Source organism: Rosa chinensis, chromosome 5, assembly GCF_002994745.2.
Source record: "Rosa chinensis cultivar Old Blush chromosome 5, RchiOBHm-V2, whole genome shotgun sequence".
In the NCBI taxonomy this organism is placed as follows: domain Eukaryota; kingdom Viridiplantae; phylum Streptophyta; class Magnoliopsida; order Rosales; family Rosaceae; genus Rosa; species Rosa chinensis.
In genome coordinates this window covers 10,717,661-10,730,920 of record NC_037092.1, presented here as the reverse complement: position 1 = coordinate 10,730,920, position 13,260 = coordinate 10,717,661, and the positions used below count along the sequence as shown (strand labels likewise).

The 13,260-nt window shown below is 37.2% G+C and overlaps 1 pseudogene; it reads right to left on the bottom strand.

Annotated features, from left to right (window-relative positions):
• Positions 1-8,981: 8,981 nt before the first annotated feature.
• Positions 8,982-10,976, bottom strand: LOC112203113 (annotated as a pseudogene).
• Positions 10,977-13,260: the final 2,284 nt, after the last annotated feature.

Below are 13,260 nucleotides of genomic sequence, written 5' to 3'. Positions count from 1 at the left end.
CAAAATATCCCCAAAATCGAGATATTTCCGGAAATTTCGGGAAATTTCCAAAATATCTGTCGAAATCTACACGGAAGGTTACGGAAATTTCGACAAGTGAAAAAAACGAAAATTTCGGCGATAAATTTCAATTTTTTAGTCCTTGGTGGCAAGAAAGAAAAAGAGAAGGGTTAGGGGGAGACCTTTGAAATGTGCTGAAAATAAAACCCGGGCAAGAGTAGAGGACTCATTGCACACGTCACGGCTTACGCCATTCATTCGCAAAACGACATGGAAGGGATTAGCAAGAGACAAAAGTGAAGTCTTTGAAAAAAATGTATAAAAACAAAAAGAAGAAGCATGTGTACCTGCTGCCTGGGTTACGAGGCCTAATGATAGTGACGTGCCGTTACCAGTTATAGTTACGTCATTTGGATGGAAAATTGCGTCATCAATCAAAAAAGCTGCTCCTCATTCCCTGAAGAGGCTTCCGGGGTCAGTCTAGTTTTGGACCATGGGTCTCTCTCACTGATTATCATCTGGGTTGACAGTGCGGAAGGGGCAGAGGGAATTTTCGGTGGAGCGGTGAAATGCGTAGAGATGGGAAAGAATACCAACATTTCCTATGCAGCCAATCCAGCCATTGCTAAAGCAGCCACTTCCTATGCATCCATTGCTTATATGTGTTATTGCAAAGAAAAACAACACTAACCATTAGGTGCATTTTCTATGTTCTGTTGTTTTCCTCTAGAAATTTCAAATAAATTGCAAGGATTTGCAAAGTGCTCGAAATGGACACCCAATCTTTATTACTTTGCAAACTGATATAGTGGCGTTCAATCCAACATTATTACATGCCAATGCACACAAACAGTAACATGTACAACATCAGAAACAGTCTTGTGTATTATTCAATTTTGAAAAAATAAAAAAGGCAAAATAATAAACCGATATCAATCCTTGCATCTTCCCTCACGTACAGAAAGGATTCTTCATCAAACTGCGTTAAATCTTCTTAAATAAATACTTCTCAGACTTGATCAATTCTGCAAAAAGTATAACAAGAGAAAAAAAAACTTGGTAAATCTTTCTTTTATTGCATATATTATGTACCGCTTCTTGTATAGTATGATAAGAGTCGTGTTAATGTTCAATGTAAGTACCTTTTAGGAGAAAGAAATACTAGGCCAAGTTTTCGTACACCCACTTGGATGATTGTAGGAAAAAATGTTTGATCTCAAGAATGTGTTGTACTTTAGAGCGATCCACACCCCCTTTTCAAATAGGCCTTATAACTTCCATGGAAACATTTTCCAGGCCCAAAGTTTGTAGATTAGAAAGATGTTCAAGGCCCAGTGGCACTGTCTTCAATTCCATGAAGTGGTCAATCCATAAGTAGCAGAGATTTGGCATCACCCCTTTTTCTATAGTTATCTTTTTCACTGAGGCAAAATTCAACAACTCCAACCTCTCCAACTTTACAAAGCCTCTGCAGAAACACAACTCTTCCCCAACATATGCCTTACTAACAACAAGCCTTGTCAAATTTGGCAGTGCTTCAATTTGAGGTAGCAAGTCCTCTTCAAGTCTTGAACAATGCAAAAACAGAGATGTGAGGCTATGCAATGAAGAAAACTAAGTTATTCCGTTTTGCAGTTTGCCAATCAAATAAAGCTTTTGAAGGTGCGGAAGAGGTGGACATTGTGCTTTCACCGGAAGAATTTCCTCTTCGTTACTTGTTAGAATAAAAGTGGACCTATCATCATCTATATTTAGTTTACAAATTGGATTGGAACTTTGATCATAAATAGGAGTTGTATGTTAAGTACAAAACCTAGAAACCTATTTAGTTAATCATATAAGCTCATAGGTTAGGAATCCATTAGTTCGATTGCAATTGTAATCCGAATTAGTGTTGCATTAGGCTTCTTGTTATTGGTGACTTGTTTACTAAGAAACACCTTTATGGAAGGATTCTTAGGATAATTAACCTATATATATATAGATGGTATTGGTCCCTGCTCACTCTATTACAAAGCATTAAGTCTGCCCATCGTAAGGAGCTTAAATCCAGAGCTGAGGAGAAGATCAATTCGTGTTCGTTGCCAAGTTCGTTTAGTGCTGCTGCAATGGCTCCTAACACAGAAGAAGGTTAGCTAATAAATCTTGTATTTTGGTTCATGTGGTGTTGATTAATACTAAGTGTGTTTATGTTCTTGTGAATTGAGCATGGGATTTGATTTACTCATTCAGTTTAACAAATGGTATCAGACCTCCAGGTTTTCACAAGCATAAATCAATTTTAATTAATCAAATTTAGTAGAACCAAAGTTTTGTTTTCAGCAAAAACCTACAAAATCTTATTCTAAACCTTGCTAAAGAAAAAGGCCACGAATGGGCCAAATTTTTAGAAAATCTTTTTGGCCCAAACCAGCAGAAACGCTGACCCGGATCCCATCCTATTTGGAACCCCTGCAGATGACCGTTATACTCTAACGGTCATATTTGATTTGGGGATTAGGGTTCTATTCGAGATTGAAAGCAGAGGAGACGTTTATGTCCTCTATGGAATTCAAGACACCAAATTCTACGGATTAAGAAGTTGAACTAATTGATTGCTATTTTTTGATTGAAAATCATGCTTCCGCGATTAAGTTTTGCAGCAAATTAAGAAGAACAAGGTTAGAATTTCTGGAAATTTTGGGTTTTAAAATTTGGAATGTTTTTTATCATCGTAATATACAAGAACAATAGAGGCATTCCCGGCGTGCACCTAAGCTAGAGTAGATGGTGACCGGATGAAACTTAATTTTCAGAATTTGTTTTTGTGATGTGATGGTTTTCGGGATGACCATGTTTGAATCTCTTGATGTTTTGATATGATTGATTTACATGTTGAGAAGTTTCTATAATTGATAATCTGTGATGGTATGATATGACATGTGATTAAGTCGATCTCCCTGTACATGCTTGTTATGCTAAAAGCTGCAAATTGAATAAAAGCTTTTCATGGTCTGTGAATTTAAATGGTTAAGTGGATATATTACACAAAGTGATTATCTGTCTATTGTTCAAAATTCATTAAGATGAAGAAAAGATCAGAAACTTGTGTTTTGCTTTTAAACTATATTTGTATATTGTCTTCCAAAGAAGTGTGAGCTATATGGTTTAAAACGTGAAACAGCATTATGCATAATTTTGAGTTCAATTTTAGATTCTAGGGACTTTTCTCCTGTCATAAAGATGTTGATTGTCTTTAGAATAACATGAATTACTGCTTGTGGCATAATGATAAAGAAATCTTCAGAATATCATGTTTTCTGCTATAAAAGTGATACTTGATATTGACTACAGAATTTGGGGTTGAAATTGCATTATTTGCTTTTGATATTTTGTTTGTCAGATGTTTTGGTTTCGGCTTGTGTGTTTACATGAACTGCTTTAGAATTAACACATAAATGCAGAACATCTTTTGACAAAATTTGTTTTGAGAACTGTTAAAATTAAAACTTACATTTTTCTTTGTATTTCTCTCTAGGAATCACCTACATGAATTTGAATAATATCCAGATGCTTACTGGATCAAACTTTAAGGCCTGGAAGAGTGGTGTAGAGTTCTACTTGATGATGCATGAAAACATGGATTTGTGTTTTACTGATATAGAACCCTATGGAATAGATGCAAGTAGCTCACCTGATGAGAAGAAATATTATCGAGATTGGCATAGAGCAAATTATAGAGCTAAAAATGTGATGAGGACCACCATGACTGATACTGTGAGAGGTAGCATAGATGAACCAGATTATATGGATGCCATAGCTGAGAAGTTTAAGGCTAGGAGAGCAATAAGGCTGAGGCAGCTAGGCTTTCTAAGGAGATTAATGAGCTAAAATACACTTGTAGTGGAGGAGTTAGGCAACACATTTTGAAGCTTACTGAGTTAAATGCTAGACTTAGGGATCTCGATTTGGGAGTTAGGGATGACCAGCTTGTTCACAATGCCATAGATTCTCTGCCACCTAGCTTCAATACCTTGAGAACTAGCTACAATGCACAGAAGGAGAGCTGGACCTTGAATGAGCTTATTGCCATCTGTGTGGATGAAGAGAGTAGAATGAAGAAGGAGAAGCAGCCCTCCACCTCTGTCAACTTAGTTGAGAAGCCAAAGAAACAGAACAAGTTCAAGCCTAAGAAAACTATAGTTAAGCCATCATGAAATACTACAGCAGCTAAAGTCAACAAGCCATTTAAGTTCAAGTGCTACTTTTGTAAGAAAGTAGGATACATGAAGAAGGACTGTACATGTTTTAAGGCATGGCTTGTGAAAAAGGGTAAGATTGATTTATTTGATCATTTAGAAACTTTTTCATTAGAAGTTAATTTTGTTAACATTGAACCTCATTCTTATTGGTTAGATAGTGGTAGTCCCTTACATATTACGAATTCTTTGCAGGGATTCATAAGGAAGAGGAAGCCAAGAAGTGATGAAGCTAACATTTGCGTTGGGAATGGAATGAGGGTTGCAGTCAAGGCAGTAGGATCCTTAAGACTAGATTTGGGATTAGGAAATTTTCTGGTTTTAGATAGTGTTTATTATATTCCTTCAATTAAAAGGAATTTGCTTTCAGTTAGTCTTTTGGTTAAGAGCGGATGTAATTTTTACATTGGTTCTAACGGAATAAAAATTTTCAAGGATTCTCTTGCTTTCTTACTTAAAGATTATTCTATTTTTAGTTCTGGTGTTATTGTGAATGATTATTTTAGATTGAATTGTTCATTAGGTCAACAAGAAACTTTACTTGTTGAAAATAATAATAACACATCAAGCATAAACACCATTACTGGTGTAAAAAGAACCCTGCACAATGAAAAATCTGCATATTTGTGGCACAGGAGACTTGGCCACATATCAAAAGATAGGTTGAAAGTACTTGTGAAAAATAAAACACTTTCAGAATTAGACTTTGATGATCTTGAAAATTGTATTGAATGTTATAACGGAAAAATGACAAACTTAAGAAAGAAAAATGCCAACAGAAGCAAGAAACTGTTGGAATTAATCCATACAAATATATGTGGACCATTTAGACATAAGACAATATGTGGAAATATCTACTTCATTACTTTTATAGACTATTTTTCCAGGTATAGCTACATTTACTTACTGTCAGAAAAATCACAATCACTTGAGGATTTTAAAATTTTCAAAACTGAGGTTGAACATCAACTGGATTTGAAAATTAAGGTTGTGAGGTCTGATGGGGGGGGGGGAGAGTTTTATGGAAAATATACTGAGCAAGGACAACAAAAGGGTCCTTTTGCATTATATCTGCAAAGTGTAGGCATAAAGGCTCAGTATACAACACCATATAATCCCCAACAAAATGGGGTACCTAAAAGGAAAAATAGAACTCTATTGAACATGGTAAGAAGTATGATGTGTACTTCAGGATTGCCAAAAATGTTTTGGGGAAAAGCCTTAAGAACTGCAAATTACCTTTGCAACAGATCCCCAAGCAAATCTATAGATAAAATACCTTTTGAATTATGGTGTGGCAGGCAACCGAGTTTACATCATTGTCATGTTTGGGGCTGTAAAGCAGAAGCAAGGATTTCTAATCCAAATTTAGGAAAGCTTGATCCAAAATCTGTAACTTGTCATTTTATTGGCTACTGTGAAAAGTCTAAGGGTTATAAGCTTTACTCACCTCATCATTCACCTAGAGTTTTTTTAAACTCATCAAGTTAAATTTTTAGGTGAAAGCGTCTGCAATACAAGTTTTGAAGACTTGTCTTCAGATTTTGAAGAAATTGCAGAAAACGAGGGTAGCATAGCTGTTTTGCCAAACATTCAAAATGGTTTATTAAGGTCAGGATTAGTTCAAAAACAAAATCTAGTTGAAGGTCAAAATGCAGTAGATAATGTTGTAGAGGCTGATGACCATGATTATGAAATGGCTGAACAAGACTTAGAACATGAACAAGTACAAGAAACTCCAACTGAACCTCAAACTGAACCACAAACTGAGCCACAGCCAGAACCTCAACCCCAACCTGAGCCACAACAAAATCAAATTGTGCAACCTAGAAGATCACAGAGAATGAGGAAACCAAAGTTTGGAGGGGAGGATGACATTTATGAAGTATACCTAAATGAAGTTGAGTCTGCATTATCAGATGACAATGATCCCACTAGTTTTAAACAAGCCACTGAAAGTAGAGATTCTGATGCTTGGACTGAAGCTATAATTGCAGAGCTTGACTCTATGTACAAGAATGGAGTTTGGGAGCTAGTGAAGCCAAAAGAAAATCTAAAACTGATTGGTTGTAAATGAGTTTTTAAAACCAAGAGAGATGCCAGTGGAAACATAGAAAGACATAAAGCTAGGCTAGTTGCTAAAGGTTTCACACAAAAGGAAGGGACAGATTTTACAGAAACTTTCTCACCTACTTCAACTAAAGATTCATTTAGAATCATAATGGCTCTAGTAGCTCACTATGACATGGAATTACATCAAATGGATGTAAAAATAACCTTTTTAAATGGAGAGCTGGAGGAAGAGATCTTCATGGCACAACTTGAAGGTTTCATTGAACCAGGAAAAGAAAATATGGTCTGTAAGCTTAAGAAATCTATTTATGGACTCAGACAAGCTAGTAGGCAATGGTATAAGAAATTTGACTCAGTGGTTTCACTTTTGGATTTTCTGAAAATCTTGTCGATGAATGTGTTTATCTTAAAGTTGTTGGAAATAATTTTATCTTTCTTATCCTGTATGTAGATGACATTCTCCTTGCTAGCAGTAATGTGAAATTGCTTAAAGATACTAAAGCCTTCTTGTCAAGTAATTTTGACATGAAGGACCTAGGAGAAGCATTATATGTGCTAGGAATTGAGATTAAGAGAGATAGGAAGCAGGGACTGTTGGGATTATCTCAACAAAATTATATTTCAAAAATTCTGAAAAGATTTGAAATGGAAACTTGTGCTAGTGGTGAAGTTCCAATGTCCAAGGAAGATAAACTAACCAAGAATCAGTGTCCTAAAACTGATATTGAGAAAACTGAAATGGAGTCAATACCATATGCTAGGCTAGTAGGGAGTTTGATGTATGCACAAGTCTGTACAAGGCCAGACTTGTCTTTTGCAGTTGGAAAGCTATCTAGGTTTAATTGAAATCCTGGACATGAGCATTGTACAGCTGGTAAGAAGGTTCTAAGGTACCTGCAAAGGACCAAAGACCATATGCTTGTGTATAAACGTGTGAAAAAGCTTGAATTAGTTGGCTTTACTGATTTTGACTTTGCTGGGAATTATCCTGCATCTATGAAGTCGACCTGTGGCTATGTTTATATGCTAGCAGGTGGTGCAGTAGCTTGGAAAACAATGAAGCAGTCATTAATAACTACTTCCACCATGCAAGCAGAGGTGATAGCTATATATGAAGGAGTTTGTGAAGGGTTATGGATCAGGAATTTTATTTTAGAAACCAAAGTGTTGAGTGATCTTGTTACTGGAAGTTTGAAGGTGTTTTGTGATAATGAAGCTGCTGTGTTCTTCAGTAAGAATAACAAAAGGTCAAATAATTCTAAACATATAGATTTAAAATTCTATAGTATCAGAAAGAGAGTTAAAGATAGTGAAGTTGAGATTTCTGGAATCAGGACAGGTGACCAGGTTGCAGATCCATTTACTAAAGCATTGTTGGTAGCAGCTTTTAAGGAGCATTCCAAGAATATGGGAATTCTGTCGAGTTTTGAAGATGCTTAAGTTCAGTGGGAGCAAAATGTTTTGAGAAAATTATTTAGACTCAGTTCTTGATTTTCTGTTTTGAGTTATGTAACAGAAATACTTGTACTTCATGTTTTGATTTAATAAAATGAGGTATTTTCATATGATGTTTTGACAGCTTTATTTATTCATTTTGGTAAATTTATGGTTGTTGTATTTTTTATCAGTTCAGTTCAAGTGGATTGTAAAGGAAATTATGTTTGCATTGTGATTTTGATATTCAAAATACTTAAGTAGGACTGGTGTCAAATAACAGCTGCAGTTTGATATATAATGTTATTTGATTGCATCACATTAAGGTTGAATTCATGTGAAGTGCAAAACTGTTGCTTTGTGGTCTGGAACGAGTATGCTCATTTGAACATGCCTATTTCTTGATTCTGCAATGATTATGCATTTTGACATAACTGAATGGATTTAGGATACACTTACATCTCAGTGCACACTTCAGCTATTTCTGGTAATCGTTTTGATCTAGTTTGAATAGACAATGATGGCCCAAGTGGGAGAATGTTAGAATAAAAGTGGACTTATCATCACCTATATTCAGTTTACAAATTGGATTGGAACTTTGATCATAAATAGGAGTTGTATGTTAAGTACAAAACCTAGAAACCTATTGAGTTAATTATATCAGCTCATAGGTTAGGAATCCATTAGTTCGATTGCAATTGTAATCCGAATTAGTGTTGCATTAGACTTCTTGTTATTGGTGACTTGTTTACTAAAAAACACCTTTATGGGAGGATTATTAGGATAATTAACTTATATATATAGATGGTATTGGTCCCTGCTCACTCTATTACAAAGCATTAAGTCCTGCCCCATAGTAAGGAGCTTAAATCCAGAGCTGAGGAGAAGATCAATTCGTGTTCGTTGTCAAGTTCATTTAGTGCTGCTGCAATGGCTCCTAACACAGAAGAAGGTTAGCTAATAAATCTTGTATTTTGGTTCATGTGGTGTTGATTAATACTAAGTGTATTTATATTCTTGTGAATTGATCATGGGATTTGATTTGCTCATTCAGTTTAACATTACTTGCCATTAAACCCATAGATTGAAGTAGAGTCAACTTTTCAACTGAGACCCAAAGGTCAATCTCATCTCTTTCTTTCAGATTCGATATACTATGCTCCTAAGTTGAGTCATGTTGCCGATATGTCTACTAGTGTCCCCTTCTGATTCAATCATTGAAAAAGAATGCAATTTTCACAACTGACAGATATTTGATGGCACTTTTGTCCCACTCGCAAGTTTATAGTCCAAATAGTTTCCCGTGTAGCGATACATAATTAGATGGCGCAGGTTTAGCAACTTCATAATTCTTTGTGGAAGTGACTCTATCTTAGTATGCTTGATGTTCAGAAATTGAAGGTTGCGGTGACACTCTATGGACTCTGGAAGTTCCTCGATTAAAGTGCCCTTTAAATTTAAGTATCTCAAGTTGAACAAGTCAACAACTGCACTCGGCAGTTTATCAATTTGGACATCCTCCAAGTCTAGAGTCCTCAACAATTTGAACCAAGAAACCAGTGCATTTGAGAAAGACAATGAGACATGTCAGTGGCAAATACAAGAAGAGAACGAATCTTTGACATACCCGGCCATGATTTAATTTCTCCATCCATTTTGTGAATTGATAAGCGACGGGGTTGAGATGTTTTCCATTCCTTCTCTCCCGTCGTATATAAGACCAAACTTTTCCTTCTCGACTGTCGACAAAGTAAGCTCTCGCATCAGATCATGCATCTTAACTTGTTTCGGCCTTCCCGTATCATGTCTCTCAACAACTTGTAACATGCTACGGAAACAGAGCTCCATAAGATATTCATCCGCAACTTCTTCTGGTGTGATCCCTTTCACATGTTCAACAAATCCTTCGGCTTTCCACAATCTAATGAGCCTTTTTCTGTTGATTACAAAATCTTCTGGGAATAGAGAGCAATAGAGGAAGCAATGCTTCAGTTGAGATGGCAAATCAAACTCAGCAACAAGATGTTTTTCACAGGGTCTAACAATGAATTGTTATGTAGATGCCAATTTAAGCTGTTGCGGACTTTCTCTCATTGATCGAGGGACTTCTTAGAAGACATAAGACCACCTAAAGCCACAAGTGCCAAAGGAAGGCCTTCACACTTTTCCACAGGTTGGCAAGCTCAGGTGGACAAGTTTTGTGCTGATTAGTGGAGAATGTTTTCTTGCTGAAAAGTTCCCAAGCCTCGTTATTTTGCAGGGGCTGAATATGGTGAACATAGCTTTCAACTCCAAAAGAGTTGGATGCTACTTCTTCATTTCGAGTTGTAAGTACTATTCGACTTCCGAGTTGTAAGTGACACCTTTATTTCTCTCCAATCTCCCACACGTCATCTAGAACAACTAGGTATTTTTTAGACTCCAAGTACTTCGTCAATAACTCTAGCAATTCTATGCGGCTTATGGCATTTGAGTTTGCAGGGTACTCTTCCTTCCTTGATTTGTGGAGTTCTATGATCAAGCTTCGAAACAAGTCTACCACAACATAAGTTTGGGAAGCGGTAATCCATGCACAACAGTCGAAATGTCTTTTTACCTTTTCATTGGTGAAGGTCTTGGAAACTAGAGTTGTCTTTCCAGAACCACCCATCCCAACCACAGATATAACAGTTTGGTGTTGCTCTTCATCCATGAGCCATTCCATTAGTATCTGCTTCTTGCCTTCAATCCCAACCAGTTCGTCTTCCACAATGAAAATAGAGGACTCGGCTTGGTTTTGCACCAATTTGTAAATATCTTCAGATGTAGTTATTCCTCCTACAAGGCCAACACCGTATCTTTAATTCCTCTCTGGAATGGCTTTGATCATTTCAGTAATTTTCTGCAACTTCTTTGAAATTTTATGCTTGAACGAAAGATTACTTGGAGCGCGAATGGTTTTGTGTAGCCCCTTGAAAGTTGACCCCCACTTTTCTTCTCATACATGTGATACAAGAATTCATCAATGATATCTTCAACATCATGGGCTAAGTCTCTGATTCTTGCAACCCACAATTTCTCTCCTTCAGTTTTTGCTTTGTTGGCCTCCGCATCCTTTAGGAAAGCTTTCATGCGTAGAAACTCCTCCTTAATCTTATCAACTTCATCACAAACACCGGCTATGGTTGTTCCTTCATTCTCAATAATTGTCACGAGTTTTCCAATTAAGAGGTCCGTGACAGATGAGGCCATAATAGCTTTCTGTCAGTATACTCGATCTCTCTGTGAAGAAGAGAGAAGGTTCAACAAATAAATAAAATCCAAAACTAGACAAGCAATGGTAACTGTTTTAGGGAAACGAGAAATTGAGAGAAAATCACTATGTATTCTCATTGATAATATGTGCCTCTTTATATAGAGGATTATAATGCATATAATCCGAATCATAAAAGGAAAGGTAATCATACATTGAATAGGAATATCTAGATCCTTCTAATTAAACCCTATTACCACTAAGTCAAGTAACCTAGAGTTTGGGCTAGACACACAAATAAGGATTTACTTGAACACTCCCCCTTGTGTCGCCCAAACGCGGTGCTTCTCTCGTTTCCTAGCTAAAACCCTTGCCGAGTAACAAAAACTCAGTGGGACAAAAATAACCTCGGTCGAAGGGGAAAAAAAGCACAACATGTTTGGACCCAAAATGAGCATTTTGGCCTGACAAGGCATGTGTTGGAGAAATTGAGTCAATGTCAGTGGCTCAAGCTATATATTGTCGACAAGTTCGAAATATATTATTTAGAGGCTAAATAAAGCCTAATATGGAAGATTATGCGAGCTGCAAGAAAAGGAAATGATGGAAACATGGAAATGAAAAGTCAACTTTAGCATATTTTCCTACTTCGACTAGGAGAAACCGAGCTAAACAAGGAAGGAGGGGCGGCAGACTAATCAAATGAAATCCAAATGAGCTAAAACTTTCCAGATTAATTTTAGAAATCCCAAGGATCATTTCTTATGAAGAGTGCCAGAGCTATTTTTGAGTGGAAGGCCTTCAAACAATCAGTCCAATTTTATGCATAAGCAAAACTGGAAAACTGGACCTGTAAGAGGTCCAGCAGCTTTTTCGGCCCAACCACTATACCAAAAGCTCTGAAATTTTACCAGGATGATCTACACTCATAGTGGAACATTTTTTGTAAGTCGAATGCCCATTCTGAATTCTTGGTGGAGAAATAATTGAAGGAATAAAGGGGCAGAAACTGACCTAAAACCAGCTCAACATTCATCATGTTCATGTTTCCTACTCACATGAAGAAAGCTAGATGCTTTTCTCTTTTTCCTTGGATATATTTTTCTACTACAATCTCTTTAATAGATCATCATCACTTTCATATTTCTGCACCTTCATGCTTTGCTTTCATTTCATCATTACTCTTATCTTTTCCATATTTTACAAATCACTTCCATACTCCACTTTCATTATTTTTCTTCCACTCATCATTTCACTCTTCTTTTCCTTCCCTATATAAACACCTTCTCCTCTCATTCTCAAACACACATTCACAACATCAAAACATCTCTAAGATGATCTAAGTTCTCTCTAGAGCAACCTCTCTAAGAGCAACTCCTCTCCTTCTCTTTCTCTTACCGGTGATCACACTCCTAGTCCTAGTCTTCTCAGAAGCCGACTTTCAGTGCCACCAAACCCTCTGCCAACGTACTTCGGTCCTAGTCTCCTCGGGAGCCGATGGTAGTGCCCCGACCACAACGGTTACAGAACCAGCCAAGCAAGGGTAACGCCCTAGCAACCCAGCCAAGCTAAAGTCACGCTTTAGCAAGTTCTCCTCACTTCCCAGTGGTTCTCGCTCTGCTCGATCTACAACATCGAGTATCGATTGTGATTTTCAAGAAGCTCAGCAAAAGTCCTCGCCACGAGGCACAAAGAATCCCGCGACGAGGTTGGTGCTCTCCTCGTCTACAATCGCTCGATAGAAGTCAGGTCAAGGGACACCCCCGACGACCGCACCCGAATAGTGCTGGCACGCCCGCGCAAGAAAAGAGATTGTTGACCAGCTGCAACAAAACTGGAGCCAAACACAACACACTCTTCACATTTCTAGACCATATATGCAGACACCTCCCCTGATATCTGCATCTCCCCCTGATGACTACGGTCATTGGAGTTCGGATAACTTCCGCAAACGATGCTACCAACATGTTTCTCGAAAGTGGAATTTAGGCAAGGACTTAGTGAGTAAGTCCACCATACTGTCCTCAGATTGAACCTAATTCACTTTGATCTTGAGGAGAGTTTGTTGTTGCTGATTATGCTTGATGTTGTCGCTTTTGATGTAGCCTTGCTTCATTTGTTCAAAACGAAAAAGTATTATCCTAAATGCTTGTAGGCTCATCTGTGCTAGACGTCAAACCATAATTGTTCGAACATGCGTAATTATGGATCCAATCCATAAACATTCACTAACCATTTCGTGAAGAGAAATAATCTCTACATGGTTTGAAGATATAGTGACGA